The sequence below is a fragment of the Stegodyphus dumicola genome, chromosome 1, assembly GCF_044657685.1.
Source record: "Stegodyphus dumicola isolate Sdum_Otavi_A_Nest chromosome 1, ASM4465768v1".
Taxonomy (NCBI): domain Eukaryota; kingdom Metazoa; phylum Arthropoda; class Arachnida; order Araneae; family Eresidae; genus Stegodyphus; species Stegodyphus dumicola.
The window spans coordinates 10,404,493-10,425,565 of NC_140768.1; the positions used below are offsets into that span (position 1 = coordinate 10,404,493).

The 21,073-nt window shown below is 35.5% G+C and overlaps 1 protein-coding gene and 1 non-coding gene across 6 annotated transcripts in view; both read left to right on the plus strand.

The window, feature by feature from the left end:
• Positions 1 to 21,073, plus strand: part of LOC118186077 (dopamine D2-like receptor) — a 766,047-nt gene that overhangs the window by 128,860 nt on the left and 616,114 nt on the right. The window lies entirely within an intron of this gene.
• Positions 12,908 to 12,979, plus strand: TRNAT-AGU (transfer RNA threonine (anticodon AGU)). Its single transcript has one exon. It is a non-coding gene; the product is annotated as a tRNA-Thr (tRNA).

Consider the following 21,073-nt stretch of genomic DNA (forward strand, 5'->3'; position numbering starts at 1 on the left):
TTTAATTTATCAATGTGTTTTAATGTGTAACTTCCACCTTAGCCGTTGTTTTACGAATAATTTCTCGTTTCTCGTCGTGATTCTGCCGCTTTCAGCGCCATCTGTTGCTAACTTTTGAAACTAAATTTTTTCTTCTGCCATACGCTTTCCGCCTTCTTCAATAATACTCCTTTCAAATTTCACATCATTTTCATCAGTGGTTCTTTTTTTTATAGCGTTTTTAAACTTAAACTTTAATTATAATCACCCTGTATATCTATAGATCTATCTATCTCTCTTTATATATAGAAGTATTTAAAATTAAGGAATTTAATTTAGAAAATAGAGCGCTTAAGCAGTTGAGACTGAAAATGTGATTTTAAAAATTTACCGTTTTTAGTTGGAAGATTATAGATACACATATCTATGCCTGTATCTATTTATCTATATGTCTATATAAAAGGGAATATATAAGTGACTGCATTATCTCCTAAGAAATGCGAAGGAAAAATTTAGTAAAGGTGTACTATTGTGGAAAAAAAAAATTGGAATTTGTAATTTATAAATGCTTAATGAATTAAAAGTAAATAAATAAAATTAAAACCGTTTTAATCTTTACTAATTACACAGAAAGATCCCGACGTTTCAAGAGGAATAGGTATATCTCTGTACAATCGTCAGCAATTCATAAGGATTGCATTATGTCTATTTCTCATTTCTAAGCAAAATTTCTGGTCCAGTTGAAAATTTGTTAATCAGTTTTACCAACTATCTGAATTTCAATCTTAACAACGGAAAGCGAAATGGCTAATTGCATGAAAAAGGCCAAAAGCAATTTAAACAAACTGTTCCTATTACTGTTTTCAAATATGGTTTTGGTTTATTTAATTATGGCAAAGCACATTAAGGCTATCTGCCTAAGGGGAGGGATGCCTTCGTGGAGGATTTTCTAAGGAAAACTGGCTAGTATACACGTTACACATGGGGAAAACCACGAAAACGCTCATGCAACCAGCCCGTTCGCGGAATACGAACCTCGGACCGAACTACCAGTGTTCAGCGACTTACTGCTCGGCCGCTGGTGGGCCGTTTTTAAATATGAAAATAGCAACAGAAAAATGAAGACGTAATATACATCTTTTAGCTACATCGTCATCGGTGGGGGATAAAAAGGCAAAATAATAAATGCAGTTAATTAATTAAATAAGTGACAAAAATGATGTTAGCTTCGGAATTTATTTTTGTGCTTGTAGCAATATATTTATTTGAGAGGATTCATAGTGGAGTAAAAAAATACTGACAGTTCTAAGGGAAGTATTCGATGTAGAGATTAGATTAAGTAAACACAATAATTCTATGTATACTGTTAGCAGAATTAGCTTTTACTTAGAGACGAAACCAGTCCTCTTCCTCTAGTTGGCCTAGTTTCACTCATTATTTTGATCGCTTAATGGTCTAGCCACGAGAAAGAAATTCAAGACATTCACTTAATTTGTTTTTAGACTGTTATCTGCTACTGACGGATTTTTTGCTTTTCTGTTAAATAAAAGTTTTCGAAACAATTTCGTAAGCATTACTCTGACATGGCATAAAAAATTGGCAATATCAGGAATAGCATGTGTCATTAATAAAAGCTAGAACTGCAAAACTATTGGAAGTATTAACTAAGTTTTCGAATGCAATATTGGTATTAATGGTGTAAAATATTTCGAATGGGTTATTTAAAATCATAAAGAGATTTTGCTATAAACCAATATTTTAGAATAATAAACTAAAATACAAGAATAAAAATGTGCATAAAATTTTTCTTGGGTATTTGAATGCTTTGTTTCATTATGTATGGTTAAGTTGTAGAGGTATTAGGTTTTTTTCGAAACAGGAGAGATGAAAAATGAGTAATGCCCTCGGCAGGACTCGAACCATGGACTTTCTGAATACGAGTCGAGCGTGCTGACCATTACACCATGAAGGCATGCTATGAAGGCGGAAGAAATACCTTATATACTCAGCCTTCTAAAGGGCGATTCGGGAATAGGGGACCCAATCGCCAAATCCTGATGGTGGAGAATCATCATCCACCACCATTTAGTTCGGGCACCACTGTAGAATCATTAGTTTTTTTTTTTTTTTTTTTTAAAAAAAAAGCAGAAAAGACGAAAAATGAGCAATGCCCTCGCTAGGACTCGAACCACGGTCCTCTCGAATCCGGGTCGAGCGTTCTGACCCCTACACCACGAAGGCATGCTAAGAAGGCGGGAGAAATACCTTATAAAGTTAAAAAAAATTCTTCAAGTACGTATTCCAAAACGTGTTTGTTAAATGTGTTAAAAAATGATTTTTCTCCAGTAAAGAGTTTTTGCGATAAATAAGTATTTTAGAATAATACGCTAAAATAAAAGAATAAAAAATGTGCATAGAATTTTTCTTGGTTATAGGAATGCTTTGTTTCATTATGTATGTTAAAGTTAAAAAATGTCTTCAAATATGTATTCCAAAACGAGTTTGTTAAATGTGTTAAAAGTGCTTTTTGTTCAGTCAGAAGAAAAGCACTCCAGGCATACAATGCGATATCCTTACTCACCTTAGTATGTAATACACTGAAGTGTTAAAAGTCATGGGATACCTCCTAATATTTTGTCGGTCCTCCTTTTGCCCGGCGAAGTGCAGCATCTCGACGTGGCATGGACTCAACAAGTCGTTGGAAGTCCCCTGCAGGAATATTGATCCACGCTGCCTCTATAAACGTCCATAATTGTGAAAGTGTTGACCGTGCAGGGTTTTGGGCACGAACTGACCTCTCGATGATGTCCCATAAATGTTCGATGGGATTCATGTCGGGCGATCTAGGTGGCCAAGATCATTCGCTGGAATTGTCCAGAATGTTCTTCTAACCAATCGCGAATAATTGTGGCCCGGTGCCATGGCGCATTGTCATCCATAAAAATCCCATCGTTGTTTGAGTACGTGAAGTCCATGAATTGCTGTAAGTGATCTCCAAGTAGCTGAAGGTACCCATTTCCAGTCAATGATCGGTTCAGTTGCACCAGAGGACCGAGTCCATGCCGTGTAAAAACAGCCCAGACCATTATGGAACCACCACCAGCTTGAACAGTGCCTTGTTGACAACTTGAGTCCATGGCTTCGTGGGGTCTGCGCCACCCTCGAACCCCACCAGCTCTTACCAACTGAAATCGTGACTCATCTGACCAAGCCACGGTTTTCCATTCGTTTAGGGACCAACCGATATGCTCACGAGCCCAGGAGAGTCGATGCAGGCGATGTCGTGCTGTCAGTAAAGGCACTCGAATCGGTCTTCTGCTGGCATAGCCCAAGGAAGACAAATTTCGCCGCACTGTCCTATCGGACACGTCCCTCGTACGTCCCACATTGATATCTGCGGTTATTTGACGCAGTGTTGCTTGTCTGTGAACATTGACAACTCTACGCAGACGTCGCTGGTCTCGGTCGTTAAGCGCAGGTGGTCGGCCACTGCGCTGTCCATGGTGGGATGTTATGCCTGAAATTAGATACTCTCGGCACACTCTTGACACTGTGGATCTCGGAATGTTGAATTCCCTAACGATATCCGAAATGGAATGACCCATGCTTCTAGCTCCAACTACCATTCCGCTTTCAAAGTCTGTTAATTCTCGTCGTGCGGCCATAATCACGTCAAAGCCTCTTCGCATGAATAACTTGAACACAAATGAAAGCCCTGCCAAAGCACTTTGCATTTATACATTTTCTACGCGATACTTCTGCCATCTGTATATTTGCATATTGCTATCCCATGACTTTTGTCACTTCAGTGTAAAAGAAATCAATTCTAGTTTCAAATTAGATCTTAGTTCGAATATTATAGTCATATTTTTATAAATGATTGAGAAATTTAGTTAATTTTGATATATACGAAAATAAATAATAAAAATTATATGAAGGATTCTAATGGACATGCTTTAAGTAATGGATTCTAAATGCATGGAGACTGGCGAAACCAGACAAAAAATTATCATAAAAAAGTCAGATATTAAGTATTTTATTCTTTTGATAACCACAAAATCGCTTACGCAGGCACCTTGTATTGATGAGAATACAATCTAAGAACTAAAATATATTCCTTTTTTTTTTTAAATGCCGTAAACCTATCAGTGGTATCACCGACTGAAAATTTTGAGTTGCGCAGCTATCAAATTCTAGCCATGTAAGTCCATTAAATATACACAGCAGCAGATCTTCAAACAAAACGAAAATAAAAAGTTGAAATTTAATATATGTTTCAATAAAGAAACCGACAGAATTTTTCAGGAATCGCAAGATATGTGCACCCATCTTTTCACCTGTCAGTAACAAGTTTAAACACGTTTCTTAAGCAAACAAAGACGCTCAGCAGCGGCACCTGGTCTCAGCTGTTAAAACGCTAGTCCGGAAATCCTTCCAGCTCTTTTTCTTTGATTTTATCTCGCTCAATAACTCAGCATTCCTTTTGAGGTATGAAACGGGCTTAGGCCGGAGGTTTAATAAAATTTTGACGTAACTTTTTGGAAAGAATCACACGAAGTTCAGTTTTTTTTCTCTCTGTTCATTATTGCTTTCGCTGAAACATTACGAAACATGTCTTGCATGTCTGCCTTTACAAATTCATTTTTCTGAGTATTTCCCTTATATCTGTAATACATAATTTTAGTGCCCATAATTGTGACATACGATGTGTACGTCTTTTATGTTAAAGTTTTCAGCTCATAAAATGCAAAAAGAAATAAAAACTTTATATTACCCTCGAAAGCGAGTTTTTTGAATTTTTCGTGCGTTACCTTTATTTAATAGATATCATATTCCTCGCACTTAAACCACAAAATTCAACTCAATAGCAGTATCCAAAAATAATTTAAAAAGAACGTAGCTTTAGGATTTCCGATACACAGTCTCACGCGCTGAAGCTAAAAGGTTTAGTTTTTTTTTCGTACAGTGTTGTCATTGCTCGCTTTGAAATTCTTGAGTTTGTTAATTAAAAATTCGTTAAAGTTTCACAAAATTTGAAATAGATAATAATAAAATAAAATCAAAATTCAATATTCCATGTGCTCATGTTCGGTTGGAAGACTACGTTATTTAAAACGATATGTCGTACATATTGCGCAAGAAATTCTAGGTCTTCCAGCAATTAAACTCATAAAAGTTGGTTGGTTGGTTGATTTAATTACGGCAAAGCACACTACGGCTATCTGCCTAAGGGGAGGGATGTGCCTTCGTGGAGGACTTTCTAAGGGAAACTGGCTCGTATACACTTTACACATGGGGAAAAACACGAAAACGCCCATGCAGGCAGCCCGGTCGCGGGATTCGAAACTCGGACCGAACTACCAGTGTTCAGCGACTTTATCGCTCGGTCCCTGGTGGGCCTAAACTCATAAAAGATATGTAGCTTTCGAATAACACTACAACAAGAAGACTTGCTAACATGGCTACCGACATATGTAGAAATGTATGCTATATGGGGGGGGGGGCGATGACTTTCAAAAATGAAGATTTTTGCCTTAGAAACTATTTTTGAAAAGAAATCTTGCTTAACAAACTGGTTTATTCCGTAAATTTTGGAAGACGTCAGAAATTGCAAACGATTCGTTTATTTGACTCCTATATCAAATTAATTTTTATTTTGATAGTTTAGACTACATTTGATGCTTTATTGAGTGTTCCTCATCAATTTTTACAGCAAGTGTGGAAGCTCTACTTTACGAGTATATCAAATAATGGCTGGGTATTATTCACAGCAAAGAAATCGAGGGATTTATGGATAAAAATACGGTACGTTCAGTGTCTTTGAATGTAACAATTGAGTGTTTTCAGTGCTTTTAATGCTATCCTAATCTTAAACTAGTAAACATGTTATTTAATACCAGATGAAAGAAATGACAGAAGAAGGGATTAGAGAACACCGTATTTTATCTCTCCTAAAAGCGCTTTTTTGTTTTCGCTGCAGCTACGAAAATATTTCTATTAAATTCAAAGATTACAGTACTTATGCTGTTGTTCTTATCTCCTCTTTATAGCAGCGAGATAAGAAGCAAATGTCATTCGTAGCGTATGTGTAAAATATTCTTTTTTTTTAAAGTTTCCTTAGCTCTTTATTCGGTAGGAGAAGAATACTGCGATTCGCTCAATATAAGTATGATTTTAATGCATTTCATATTCACATTTTTCGATAGAATTTTTTTAATTATTTGTTTCAGCATTTCAGCAAATATGACAAACTTAAATCTAAGCTTCTTGTTTGTCATATGCAGAAGGGATTAAGAAATAGGTGTGTATTCCTTCAGCAGCATATCAAATAGCTTAAATCGCCGTAGGCACTGCATATTTATAAATTTTTAATATTTAAAAGAATGTCTTTTATTTTCCCTTTAATAACAAATCATACGCATCTTAGAAAATGTTCCGGAAAAGCGAATGCTTATTTCCAAGTTTCCATTTAACAAATTCGAAGGCATGTATCTAAGCAATTTAAAAACTGATTTTTAACGGTTAATATATGGTTATAATTATATTTTTAACGGTTAATATATGGTTAAAATCTCAACCCTTTAAGAGTATGTTTTACAAGTTAAATAGGGTGTTCATAAATAACAATGGGATTTTTTGATATTATCAATGCAAAGTGCATTACAGAGTAATGGCTGAATTTTATCCCTCCAAATGGAGTACATAGGAGAATCCTGTTGAATATTTTTCACCAGAATAATACTCTGCTATGCTGAGTCTACAGAATATAGTAAATGATTAATGTTTGACCCTAAGGCCCACCAGAGGTCGAGTCCCTGAACACTGGTAGTTTGGTCCGAGATTCGAATCCCGCTAATGGGCTGGATGCGTGGGCATTTTCATGGTTTTTCCTATGTGTAACGTGTGTACGACCCAGTTTCCCTTAGACAGTCCTCCACGAAGGGATCCCTGCCGTTAGGCAGATAGCCCTAGTGTGCTTTGCCGTAATCTCTATAAACGAGTGTTGCTTGATTCTCTCTAATATTACGATTCGAATGACTTAGCTCTATTTCTCATTTTCCTGATACTGCCAGATTAAACCATTAGATGATTTACAAATAGGGATGAAATTAAATAGATTCTTACCGTTTCAAGAAAACTGTGTGCCATATTAGAATAGCATATTATATCAAAAGTATTTAAATATCTTATTTCGTATCGTATACAAGCAACTAAATAGTGTGAAAATCAAATTAGATATCATGACTGGAAAAATATCCTAATGTTTCAGAACTCACGAGGAAATTTAGATTGAGCTCTAAGCTGCCTCTATTTTTTCTTCAGATAATGATTTAGCATAAATGAGAGAAAATACAGATGGCACTATATAGAGAATGAATTGTTATTACACAAATTTTACAGATTTAATCAGATTTGTAGCCCAAAGGGTATTAATTTCGTTTTGCCATTTTGTGGCATTTCACTCTAAACGGGGTTTCTCTTCTCAAATTCTTGCCATAAAATATTAGAGCCCTGTATTATAGTTAAAGAAATTAAATAGTGAAGTATAATCTGCATATATATGTACTAGAAAGCTCGGCGGCCATACGAAATGACCGCTGTTCTAGATATTATAAATTGTAATTAAAACGATTTGTGCAAAGGTGTCTGCTAATTTAAACTGAATTACCCAGGGCAGGCGGCGAGGACGCCTCTTTGCTTACTGCTCCACGGGGTTTCCCCTTTAATCTCTTAAAGTAGAGTGCAATGAAAGAAATCACTGGCGGTACATTTCTTAAGAGCCACATCTCAATAAATAAAGGGGATTTAAATAATAAAATGCTAATTCACATGTCAAAGATCTCTTTGTACACAACATTTCTTGTGTAAATCTTTCCATCATTTTTAAGCTTGCCTTGCAGAGGACCATCCATTATTTTTAATTTTACGTTCGTTCTTTCACAAACTCTTGAACAGGCAACATAAAGTTGACCGTGTCCTAATGCAGGCTCAGGTAAAAAAATGGCAACATGCTTAAGCGTTTGACTCTGAGACTTATTGATAGTCATAGCAATGGCAAGTTTTACAGGAAATTGTCTACGTCTCAATTAAAATGGCAACCCTGTGCCGTGGCAACTTCACCCCATTGGCCAAATTCTTTTTTTCTCGAATATCTACGGAACGGCGCCGAGTTGAAATTCGAGACGTGTATCCTCGGATTCCAAAAATTTCTCCGAAACCATCGATACCGTTCTCATCTTCGTATGATTTTATTCGGCCGAGATATTAATTAAAAACTTCAGAAACGTTAATTTCCGCGCTCATTTTTCCGAGTGGCAACAATAAACTATCGGTGACACACACTCTGGCCGCTTATATATATAAAGAAGATGTTTCTCGCACTGTGATAAAACATCGGTACCTAGAGCCATCCAATTTTGAATAACATACGTCTCCTCCCGAATACGGGCCCAAATTTGGAATCTGAAATTTGTTTTATTATCTTTCTTATATTTTGGAAAGAATTTATGAGTTTTTGATTAAGAAACTCAGGGATTTCAAAGCGATCAATGGCAGAACTGTACGAAAAAAAGCATTTTTATATCCAGCGCGTGAGACTGTGTATCGAAAATTCTAAAGCTATGATCTTTTTTAATTATTTTGTGATAATGCTGTTGAGTTGAATTTTATGGTTCGCTATATTTAATAAATAAAGGTAATATAAGGTAAAATCTCCTTTGAGTGCAATATAAAATCTGAAAACATTCAGATTATTATCTTTTTTAAATATTTATTCTGCTTGTTCACGATATGAAATTAAACGATACATTCTTGTGGATGCTAACTGCAATTTTAGTCTATTTAAGTTATGAATTCTAGACAGTAGTAATGGAATCATGTTATTAGTCGGATAAGAGCGGCATGATATTTTGCTTATTTATATTATATTTAGAAAAATAACTGAATGACCTTTAGAAATTTCTAATCCAATAAAATATTCGAATTCAGTGGCCATTTTTGGTAATCGCTGTATGGAAAAATCGAACTTTAAGCACGAAATCGGTTGAGTGTCTGATTTGTTTATATTAGTCATCCATATTAATTTATTATTTTCCCTTAAATAAAAATAATTATGTATTTTATTTAGAAATCTAGTGTTTAGTTTCTGAATTAAAACTCAGGTGCTCCTGTAACGGATTTCATGAAAATAAACAATGTGTAAAAGATTAAGCCTTTTTATTTTTTTCAGTAAGAGGGACAGGACTAAAAAAAAATATTAGTCAGGCCATTACGGAGATGGGTTCTTATCTCTCTGGATGTTTTCTTTTAGATAATAATTCAAATTTTTAACACCCGAAGATAGGACCGCTCCAGCTATTGCAAACCGTTAATTCCGAATCCTCATACTTGGAGATTAGGTGCACAGACATTAGGTATTTTTGAATTAAGATAAGGAAAATATCAGAGATGCTCTTGTTGGGATTCAAACCACGGTTTTCCAAATAATACAAAAAGTGCTATTTGAAATGAAAGCCTGCAATATTTTAACTTACAAGATGTATACTTTATCTTGCAACATTCAACTTTATCTAACTTTATCTTGCAACATTTTAAAAATACGTAAGGAAATTAATAAAAAATCCGATTTTTATTCGTCTCGAAAAAGAACAAAATGCCTGCATATCTGGAGTTTAGAATAATCAGAGTTCAGATAAGGAAGAGTTCTACTCGCATTCTTTTCGAAAATGAACGCTGCTTGAAAAATACTTCCACAACTTGATATGCTTTATCCGTAAACCTTGGTTCATAAATACCAAGTAACCAAGGAAGTTCATGTGGGCTTTGAGAACAGTTTGGCGCGTTTGTGCGGTCAAATTGATTCTGATGATGTTATATATATTCTTTTCAAACCTTATTCAGTAGAGAGTTGTTCAGTGCATCGCACGTTTCGCTATAGGTCATGTACGAAGCGCAATCTTTGAAAGAACATGTTGTTAGAAAAAGAGATTTTTAGGCCTGCTTTGCTTTATGAGTGCAAATTAGGAAATAAAGCTGCAGAGGCCGCTATAAGAATATATTCTGCCTCTTCAAGGACGTCAGTGAGTGAATAAGCTGCTCAAAAGTGTTTCAGCCGATTTTCTTCCGGAGACGAGAGCCTCGAAGACAAGGCGTGTTTTGTTCGCCTATCCACCCTCTACAAAGTCCAGCTGGAGGAGGGAATCAAGCAGAATCCTCATCGAACTTGCCAGAAGCTTGCATATAGGTTGCATAAGTATCTAACGAAATCATACGATCACATCTTCATACGTTTGGCATGACATGGAAACTAGGCAAGTTGATTCCTCATGTCCTCTCCGAGGGAAAGAAATTCCAGCGACTGAACATCTGCTTGTTGTTGCAGTCTCGCAAATAACATGGCCTTGTTCCTGGACATGTGACGAAAAATGGATCACGTTTGATAATCGGAAAATGAAACACCATTGGTCGACTTCTGGTTTGGTGTCACTGGTCGCTAACACGGACATTCACCAAAAGAAGGTAATGCTGTATGTTTGGTGGACCAACAATGGAATAGTCCTCTTTGAATATCTAGAATGCGAGAAAACCATAAAAGGCGAGATCTCCTCGTCACGATTGCCAAAAATTTCAGCTGCACGGCACTAGAAGCAGCCAGCACTGGCCAACAGAAGAGGAGTTTTCCTCCTCCACGACAATTCCAGACCTCATACGGCAAAAGCGACCAAAGAGATGATCAGAAAATTGGGCTGAGATGTTCTGTCTTAGCCATCCGTCGAATTATTACCTGTTTTTGATCATGGATATACACTTGCCGGAACAGCAATTCCGAAAATGGGACGATGTCACAAAGGTTATATCACAATTTTTTGACTCCAGAAAAAAGGAAAGTTTCAAAAACGGCATTTATAGGCTTGTGTCTCATTGGGCATACATAATTGAAGTTAATGGTAATTATTTCGAAGAATAAAAGGGTTGTTTAAGAATTTCGTTGGCCGTTTTTAATGAGTGACGAAAACCGCACGAACGTTCTTGGTTAGTTGGTATACATGACACATTTAGTTGATTGAGTAAGACCAGCGTCGAATTTAGAGATATTTCGCTCCAGATTAAGTTGGTGATGTGGGTCGTCATACGTTTTCTACTTGTTGAGTGAATATGAGGCATTTTACAACAGGAAATCTTCTAGGAAGACATTTTTTCTAAGGTAAGTAGACAAAGAGGTCTCGCATGTTTTGTCAGTCACTTGATCAACCAAATGACAGACTCCCCTTGACGTATCTTACGACACCGAACATCACAGATAGTAATTAAAATTGTACCATTCTACAATACACTTTAAAGTGCGAATCGACTTGAATCGCAAAGATTTTTAGAAGACTTATCGCCCTTTCTATAGGAAATGCGGTTTCAAATTGGAGGTCTGAAAAAAATCTATTTATCAGCCAGTCAATCAATCTGACATTACGCAAAATAAAAAAAATCTCATATGGGCATCACGTGACTTCCTTGTACGGTCTATTAAATTGTATACATTTTTTACTGAACTTCATTTAAACTATTTCCTTTAATTTCAGTACAGATATATTTCACATATTCCATCAATTCAGTTCTCACTTCTCGGAAAGCTAAAAATACATAAAACCTCAAAACATGGTCATTAAAAATTGTAACATACAGAAAAACATAAAACACCAACTACAGCTAAAAAACAGTTAAAAGTATTTTTACAATTAAAATTATCGTTTCTAGGCAAAAATGAGCACTTTTGCCAGGAACAACAGATTTTTCGGCGCGAAAAATTGAAAGTTAACTTTTGGTTCCAGTTGGCAAAAAGACACTGAAGTTGGTACTTAATTCAGTGTTCTGCTAAGAGTTTCAAATGTAAACAAATGGCGACCTAGTTAGACGTCAAGTCAACTTCTGGTTTAAGAAAATAAAGTATTAAGTAAAGGCATAAAAACTTTCACCGAAACATAAACACACCATGATTCAATCACTTTTAAAGGAAAAAATGCACAATTTACCAACACATAAAATTAAAAAAAATGAGCTCATCGACTCGGGTAACAGAGTCGGTGTATATATATATATACATACCGTATATTTCGGCCTATAACTCGCACTTTTAATACAAAAATATAGGACCAAAATTTATATATATACTATATACGCCGGATATAAAAATATAAGTATACGCCGGATATAAAAATAAAAGTATACACCGGATATAAAAATACAAGTATACGCCGGATATTAAAAAAAAGTATACACCGGATATAAAAATATAAGTATACGCCGGATATAAAAATAAAAGTATACACCGGATATAAAAATGATAACTTAAAAATAAGGAAAATAGATTTTTCCATACACCAAAATGCTGCATATTTGAAAGAAATAAAATACCTTATGAAATTAAGAATATCATTATCGGATAACATGAAGAGTTCGTCCCGTTCGTCTTCCGTTATATCTTCAGGTGTTTAATCGAATTTTGTTTCATCTTCATCATCATTTTATTTTTAATCCATAAATAAATAATCATTATCAGTTCCATCATTCACCAAAACCAAACAGCCGCAGCAAGATTTCCATTTTCTTTCGCAAAATGAAGGACCTTCTGCATTTGATACCAGCACTATGCTTGTTTCTTTCGCGGAAGCCAGATTCAGTACTGAATGTATTTCAACTAAAGCCTTCGATTTTCACTTCAAAATATCGGCTTCATTTGACTACAAAAAGAAAAAATGACTAACCCTTAATTCCACAAATTAATTCAGGGTGAAAGTGCACAATAGCATTCTTTTGGAACTTTTCTGCAGTGAATATAATCCACCTTCTTTGCCGGAATATTTACTCTATCATTGTTCGAAAGGCTAGGACAAATGTTCAAATAAATTATAAGGTATTTCCCCCGCTTCCCTAGCGTGCCTTCGTGGTGTAACGGTAGCACGCTGGGCCAGTATTCCAGAGGTCCGTGGTTCAATTCCCGGCGAAGGCGATTGCTTATTTTTCATCTTGTCTGCTTCCAGTTAACCTAATGACTCTAGAAAATGACCTCAAAATATAAGAGCATTGCATATGTATTGTAGAGACATTAGACATTATTTCGAAACAGGAGACATGAGAAATGAGCATTGCCTTCGCCGAGACTCGAACCTCTGACCTCTCGAATACGCGCCCAGTGTGCTGACCATTACACCACGAAGGCATGCCAGAAGGCAAGAGAAATACCTTATAGTATCTTATAGGTTTCTTCATGAAGAACTGGGTGCGCGTTGTTCGGCGAATATAACTAAAAATTAAAAACTGTAGTTAATATAATTTCAGTCCCATATGCAAAATGTCAACGTTCTAAAAACTATTCGTTTTTGAGTTATGTGAGATGCATACGTACTTACGCACGTACGTACAGACGTCACGAAACAAAACTTCTGAATCCATTTGGCAATTCGTTTTGGAAGAAGTCCTTTATTCTGTCCGTACGTTAAAATACCAAGCAAAACATCGTTCAAATGGATTTGAGAGCGGTCGCAAAACGGATATTTTCGTTAAAACATGACACCCGAAATTTTTCGGAAATGGAATACGTCCTTTATATCGTTTAAGGAAGTAAAGGATGTATCAGAAATTAACTCTGCTACTGGCAGAACATTTAGAACAGAGGATCAAATTTAATTAAATTTGAAATATGAAGTAATATGCTTTGCAATAACCTTGAGTTGGTCCTAAAAGTATATGAGAAACAAAAATGGCTTGTGTAAGTTAAAGCCGATAAATTATTTCAAAGAGGAGGGAAACGTAGCACAGGAAACGTGCAGGAAAAAGCTGTCATAGACTTAACTCAAGAACTCTACGTTTATTTATATTTTAACTAATTTGCATGTGGGATTTTATTGTACCTAAAAGCTTGTGTTAATTGGCTTCAGAGCAAACTAGACTGGTATCGAGCTATCCTTTTGTTTGAAACTATTCATAAATTCTAAAGATAATTAAAAAAATCTGAAAGCTTTCAGATTTTATATTACGCCCAAAGAAGCCTTTTTCTTTAACGTTTTGTGTATTACCTTTATTTATTAAATATCATGTTCGTTTCACTTAAACCATAAAGTTCAATTCAACAGCAATATCACAAAATAATTTAAAAGAGTAATATCTTTAGAGTTTCCGTTACACAGCGCGCTGGAGATAAAAAGGCTTTTTTTCCTCTCCCGTAGAGCGTTGCTATTGCTCGCGTTGAAATCGTTGAGTTTCATAATCAAAAACTCATAAATGTGTTACAAAATATGGAAAAGATAATAAAAAGAATTCCAAATTTGAGATTCCAGGTGCCCATATTTGGGTGGAGAAGTACGTTATTCAAAATCGGATGGTTCTATTTACCGTTGTATTATCATAATGCAAGAAACATGCATACATTCATGCAGAGCTTTAATATTTGGTACAATATAATACAGAGCTTTAATATTTGGTGGCAACAGTTTTGGAAGTGAACAGACATTTAAAGTTTTTAAGCAAAATGGCAAAACGAAATTAATCGTTTATTATTTTATCACAAAAAATTTATTAGCCTAAAGGCCTAATAAATTAATAAAGTAAATAAAATTTTTGCTAATGTTAATGCAACCATTGAACCGAAGTTTCTAAAGAATTCTAAAGAGAATGAAAGTACTTGAGAAGTAATAGAATCTCAGCGCCAATTAATACAGCCTATAACTGTTTAGTAAAAATTCAAATAAAAGTTTGCTACCTTAAAAACTATAAAATATTTTCAGAAATGTTCTACCTGGTGGCCATAATTAAACTGACAGTGCTCACAGTGTTCTGTAGCGCGATCTATTTGCGAGAATGACGCCACATTTTGTAGGAAGATTAAACAAGCCGGGGAACGAAGGATTCCGCGAAATAAAACTAGTTCCAAAAGTCCCCGCTAGGGGAATATTTGGCGCTGTGCAATAGAAAATAGAGTGTTAACAAATGCAAATTAATACGGAATAAAATTACCTTTTATTATGGATATGCCTTATGGAATATGGATATGCCTTACAGTACGGTATGGAAAATCTTAGGAAAGATTATCAACTTCTATCCGTACAAGATCAGCCGTGTACAGGAGTTACTGTACCCCGACCATGATAAGCGATTGACTTTTGCTCTCACCTTTATTGCCAGAATGGAGGTGGATGATGCTTGGCCGTGATGGATGATCTTATGGAGAGACGAGGCCCACTTTTACCTGAATGGAACTGTGAATACCCAGAACTGCCGAACTTGGGATGACAAATCACCACATGCAATCACAGCAATTCCCTTACATTCACCAAAGGTAACTGTTTGGTGTGGGTTCACAGCGGAATTTATCGCAGGTCCATTCTTCTATGAGAACATTACCCCGACAGGACCGGAAACCTGTTCTGTTACCGGAGAGAAATATCGCCACATGTTGAACAGCTTTGTCATTCCGGCACTTCAGCAAAGACAATGCCTGGGGGAAATTCTTTTCATGCAAGATGGAGCCCCTCCACACGTTGCTGTACGGGTGCAACAGATGCTACGACAGAAATTCACAACAGAGAGAGTCATTATCCGCTACTTTCCAACTGCATGGCCACCTCGGTCGCCTGATCTTACACCATGCGACTTCTTGCTATGGGGTTACCTTAAGTCCAAGGTCTATCAAGGAGTGGTCCAGGACCTGGCTGCGTTGAAGGATAACATAAAACGGACTGTACGGGAGATTCCTGCAGACATGTTACTTTCTGCTGTGTGCATACTGTGCACAGAATGCAATATGTGGTCCACAACAACGGCAGCCACATTGAACCTCATTTGAATGCAAAATAAAAGGCAATTTTCGTATTGATTTGTATTTCTTAACACTCTATTTTCTATTACACAGCGCCAAATATTCCTCTAGCGGGGGGAATTTTGAAACTATTCTTTTTTCGCAGAATCCTTCGTCCCCCGTCTTGTTTAATCTTCCTACAAAATGTGGCGTCATTCTCGCAAATAGATCGCGCTACAGAACACTGTGAGCACTGTTAGTTTAATTATGGCCACCCGTTACTTTAAGCAATATAGAAAAGTTGATTCATGGAAAAAAAATTCTTTGATATGTTGAACCTAGTGAACGAAATTTGCGTGCATTATGTAACAATAAGTATTCGTAATATTAAAGCTCTGTCGCCATTCAAATATTTATATGAATAAAAGAACGTGAAATTTCGAATTGTTGAAATGACAATGAAAATGATTCTGGGGAAAGGAAGAAAAGTAATAGTTTCTTCGTATCATTAGAGTCGGCGGTGAATATTCCTGAGACTGTTTGAGACAGCCTTTGATTAAAACCCTCCTGTAGTTGAGGCACTACTTTGATTAAAAGGGTACGACGGCACTTTAAAGGAAACGCAAATGAAATCGTGGATAAATAAGCTGAATTTTACCCCCTGCTACTTGAGCGAATCACAAAAGAATTTCCACTTGCTTTCCCTAGGATTTAAATCGGTAGTTGTGAACTCGAATCTAGAAGTATTAAGAATCGTGAGAATTTAAAATATGTATGTTTTGAGAGACTTAACTATCAACAGAGAAAAGTGGTGCTGAAAAATATATTAGCATGTTTTGGGTTAGAATTGATGAAAATAAGATTAACACTATTCTACTCTCACTTCAGATTTCAGTACGACTCACCAGTACCATCGTATTGCTTTTGCTTCATTGAAGACATATTCATAACTGAATCTATAAATATATGTGGGACAAGGTATAAATATTTGAGTAAAAAGATGTATTGAAAATGTAATAAAATTTTGAGTTTTCTTTTCTTAAATTCCTACTATTAGCTCACACTCTTCCTATATCTTGTTCAAGTTTTCAATCGCCAATAAAATGCTTTTTATTCATCCACTCAAGTTAAAATACATTTTTTTAAAACTTTTAGTGGATGACACTTGATGTTAATAAAGTTTTTTACATATTAAAGTCAATTCCTACTTATTGATTCCTGTTTATCGGAACTAAAGACATGCTGTTTTTATTAAATATACTATAAGATATACAAATAATGACCGTTTATTAGGAATTCTCACGTGCTGTAATAATTTTATAACAACTTATAAATAATAGCCCATGACAGTGATCAATGGGATTGTAATATTTAACAAAAATAAGTGGCAACAGTAAGATAGAGTTCTAAAGATTTTTAAAGTGTATGGAATTAAAGAATTGTAGTTTTATAGAGTTGGATGAAGCGGATGTAATGTCCCATTATGTAGCGAAGATTCTCCTCATATTTCTATCTTAACGTGATAATAATAAATGTTTAAAATATAACCCTTTAAAATGCTCTTTTTTATTAAAATAAATAAATAGTACTGTAGATTATGCAGTAATATATGTAGGACGAAACCTCTTCGTAGCAGGTCTGTCAGGACTTGTGTTTCTCTTGATTTGCTTTGAGAGCATGGTGCGTCCTGAATAAGAACAGGGAGCTTACTCAAGCTATGTTCAAGATTTGTGTATAACAGGCGACACAAGCAGGAAGGGTATACGAAACCCTTTATTTTCAATACTTTACAGATACTTCCGAACTTCGGAATACAGAGACCAACCACTTGTGGTCTGAACGTAAGAATATAAAACTACTAACTAAAACTCTAACTAAAAGCTAACTTTGAATTAGTATACAAATGCCTAGCACTAAGACTGGCCTTTATTTAAAAGGGTACGTATGAAGTACGCCGAGCTGCTGAAACTACAATACGTTTGCAAATATCAAGAGGGCTAAACCTCTGGCCTTAAAGGCAACCAGCAACCGAGTGAAAACTCGTAAAACTGCAGTGGCAAGCGGCTTGCTTCCTAAAACTCCTTGTCTCTCTCTCTTTGACAAAAAGCCACAACTTAAGTACTTGGGCGTTAGCAAGACAATTTGCATAAACAAGTTAAAGCATTTAATTCTGGCCGGAAGTAGAAAATAAGAAGTGATAGTACAGTTTTAAAATAAAATAAACGTTTGTAAAACTTACAGGATCCTTACAGGTCAATCATATGTCGCATTGAGTCGTCTGAAATCATTAGACGGAATATTAATTGAAGAACTGGACTGCTCGAAACTCACTGGAAAGATTCCTTGCAATAATGAAGCATTACAAGAGGTTATAGAATGGAAAACTATAACCCACCATCATCTTCATAAATTGGAAACGAAAACATTTTAATAATTTTAATAAAAAGTAACTAAAATATAATTTTTTCTTTTTTGATCTAAGTAGGAATTGAGTTTAAACATTTTTTTATATGACTTGTTCATTTGTCTGTTTAGCTGTGCTTGTTTGAAACTCCAAATATTAGTCTCTGGATACTTTTCGACACTGGAACAAATCACAAACTAATGAAATCATCTACAAGCAGATTTTTTTTTCAACATAGAAACAAATATAGGAAATATATCCCTCTATATACAGACGGATCAAAATCCCAGGATCATGTTGGCTTTCGTCACAGAAAAAACAATAGTAGGGGTTCGATTACTTACAGTTTGCTGTGTGCTTACTTCTGAGCTTACTGCAATCCATCTGGCTTTGACTTACCTTTCAAAACAAAAGTACATAAAATTTATTATCTACACAGATTCCATGAGTGCCTTAATGTCATTGAAAAATCATGCTCAATGTACTCATCCAGTTGCAATCAGAATCCTAAAGTTGAATCATCATTTAAAAATTCGGGGATACCAGATTCTATATTCGTGGATCCCTGGACACGTTGCCATTAAGGGGAATGAATTGGCAGATATTGCAGCTAAAACTGCAACCACAATGTACAATCTTCAGATTCCACTAGCAGACATCAAAGGGTTTGTCAAAAGCAAAATCCTCAGCAAATGGCAGAAGCAATGGGATGACAATGTATATAACAAGCTGAGAAATGTAAAACCCACCATTGGATACTGGCCATGTATGGGTAATAGAAGGGAGGATGTCCTCTTGACTCGACTGAGAATTGGCCATTGTCGCCTGACCCATGAGTATCTTCTGAAGGGAGAAGAGAATCCCAGCTGCCCAAACTGCAATGCAGATCTGACAATCCATCATATCTTGGTGGAATGCCAGAGTTTTAATTATTTTCGCCAAAAACATTTTAATTGTTCAGAACTGGACTTGGGAAATTTAATTGGAAAAGCACATCATCGTAATTTGTTTCTGTTTTTAAAAGATATTGGCTTTTATAATAGACTTTAACCTGTTTTTTTAAAAGATATCAGCTTTTATCATAGACTGTAATCTGTCTCTTTTTACTTAAGCTGGAAGTTTTTACAAATGACTAATTGCATTGTTACCATTTGTCTGGCGCAGATAACCTTGACAGGTTTTGTGCCAAATTACAATAATCCAATCCAATCCAATCCAAATATTAGTCTTATTACTCATCCGAAATGCTAGACAAGAAGGTAAAAAATTAACTAAGGTACATTTACTTACTTACTTACCACCAGCTGACACGCTTCATCGCCTGTTATACGACAATCAACAATTGTGCTCAATTGATGGAGCATTCTATTGTCGCTAGGCTCAGCCAAAAATCTCTAAGGAATATTAAAATTTGTAGCGGAATTCATAAAGTTACTTTGGAAGATGGGTATTTGAGACCTCTGATTATTAAAGAGATCGGTTACAGCCGAAAACATCGCGGCAAAAACATCGCGGACGAAAACTTCGCGGAGAAAACAACGCAAGGCAAAAACGTCGTGGTACAAAATATCGTGGGAGAAAACATCGCAAAGAGAAAACATCGCAGTTCTAAAACATCGTGGTACAAAACATCGTCGTCGAAAATAAAGCGGTTCAAAAACTTCGCAGTTCAAAAACATCGTCGTCGAAAATATCGTGGTAAAAAATAAAGTATCTACAAATCATCGCATGACGATAACATTGCAGACGTGCTTCTTTCAGGCTTTAATAACTGTAAATGGATATTCCCATATTGATTTGTGATCGCAAGATGTAAAGAAGGATAATTTTTACTTTCATACTTTTTATTAACTAATAAATTTTTGCTGAGAAAATAAGAATGAAACTTAAGCATAGAAAATTAATGCAACGTATAGAATTAATAGAATTTTAAACCGACATAGTTAACTAACAAATGCCATTAATAAATCATTTTTATGAAGTTTTTACTGATAATTTTTCATGAAAAGTATAACCTATAATTTGCATTTAATTTTTTATGCTTAAGTTTCCTTCTTACTTTTTCAGCAAAAATTTATTGGTTAATAAAAAAATGTGAAAATAAAAAATATCCTTCTTTACATCTTGCGCTCACAAATCATCATGGGAACATCCTTTTACAATTATTAAAACCTGAAAAAAGCATGTCTGCGAAGTTGTCATGCGATGATTTGCAGATACTTTATTTTTTACCACGATATTTTCGACGACGATGTTTTTAAACTGCGAAGTTTTTGAACCTCATTATTTTCGACGACGATGTTTTGTACCACGATGTTTTAGAACTGCGATGTTTTCTCTTTGCGATGCTTTCTCCCACGATATTTTGTACCACGACGTTTTTGCCTTGCGTTGTTTTCTCCGCGACGTTTTCGTCCGCGATGTTTTTGCCGCGATGTTATCGGCGGACACCAAGAGATCCTATGAGGACTTTGTGCTAAGTGAGGATTTTAGCAATGTTTTATGCATCGTGATTCTGTATTTATAGAGAATGTTTACTCTAGAAGTCAGTGGTAATTTGGATATAAGAAGTTTATCAGATGCATTATACTGAACAATATAGACTGGGTATATTAATGTACATCATATGTGCTGTTCACATATTTTCAGAGTTCCTGTGTAATATTTGATCGTCACGTTCATCGTAGTCACTTGTGTTATTCACTTACTTACAGCTCTCTTACAATTCACTTACGCATAATCTGCCTGATAACTGAAGGTGACGCTGAGAAAAAGCTACCTTTACTAGAAAAATAAGGTAGAGCAGAAGATTGATTCTGGATCACGCTTTTTATGTCAGAAAGGGTTTTCATAAAAGGCTTCAGGAGTTTTTCTTTGCATTTTTCTTCAACTATTTCCCCAAATCC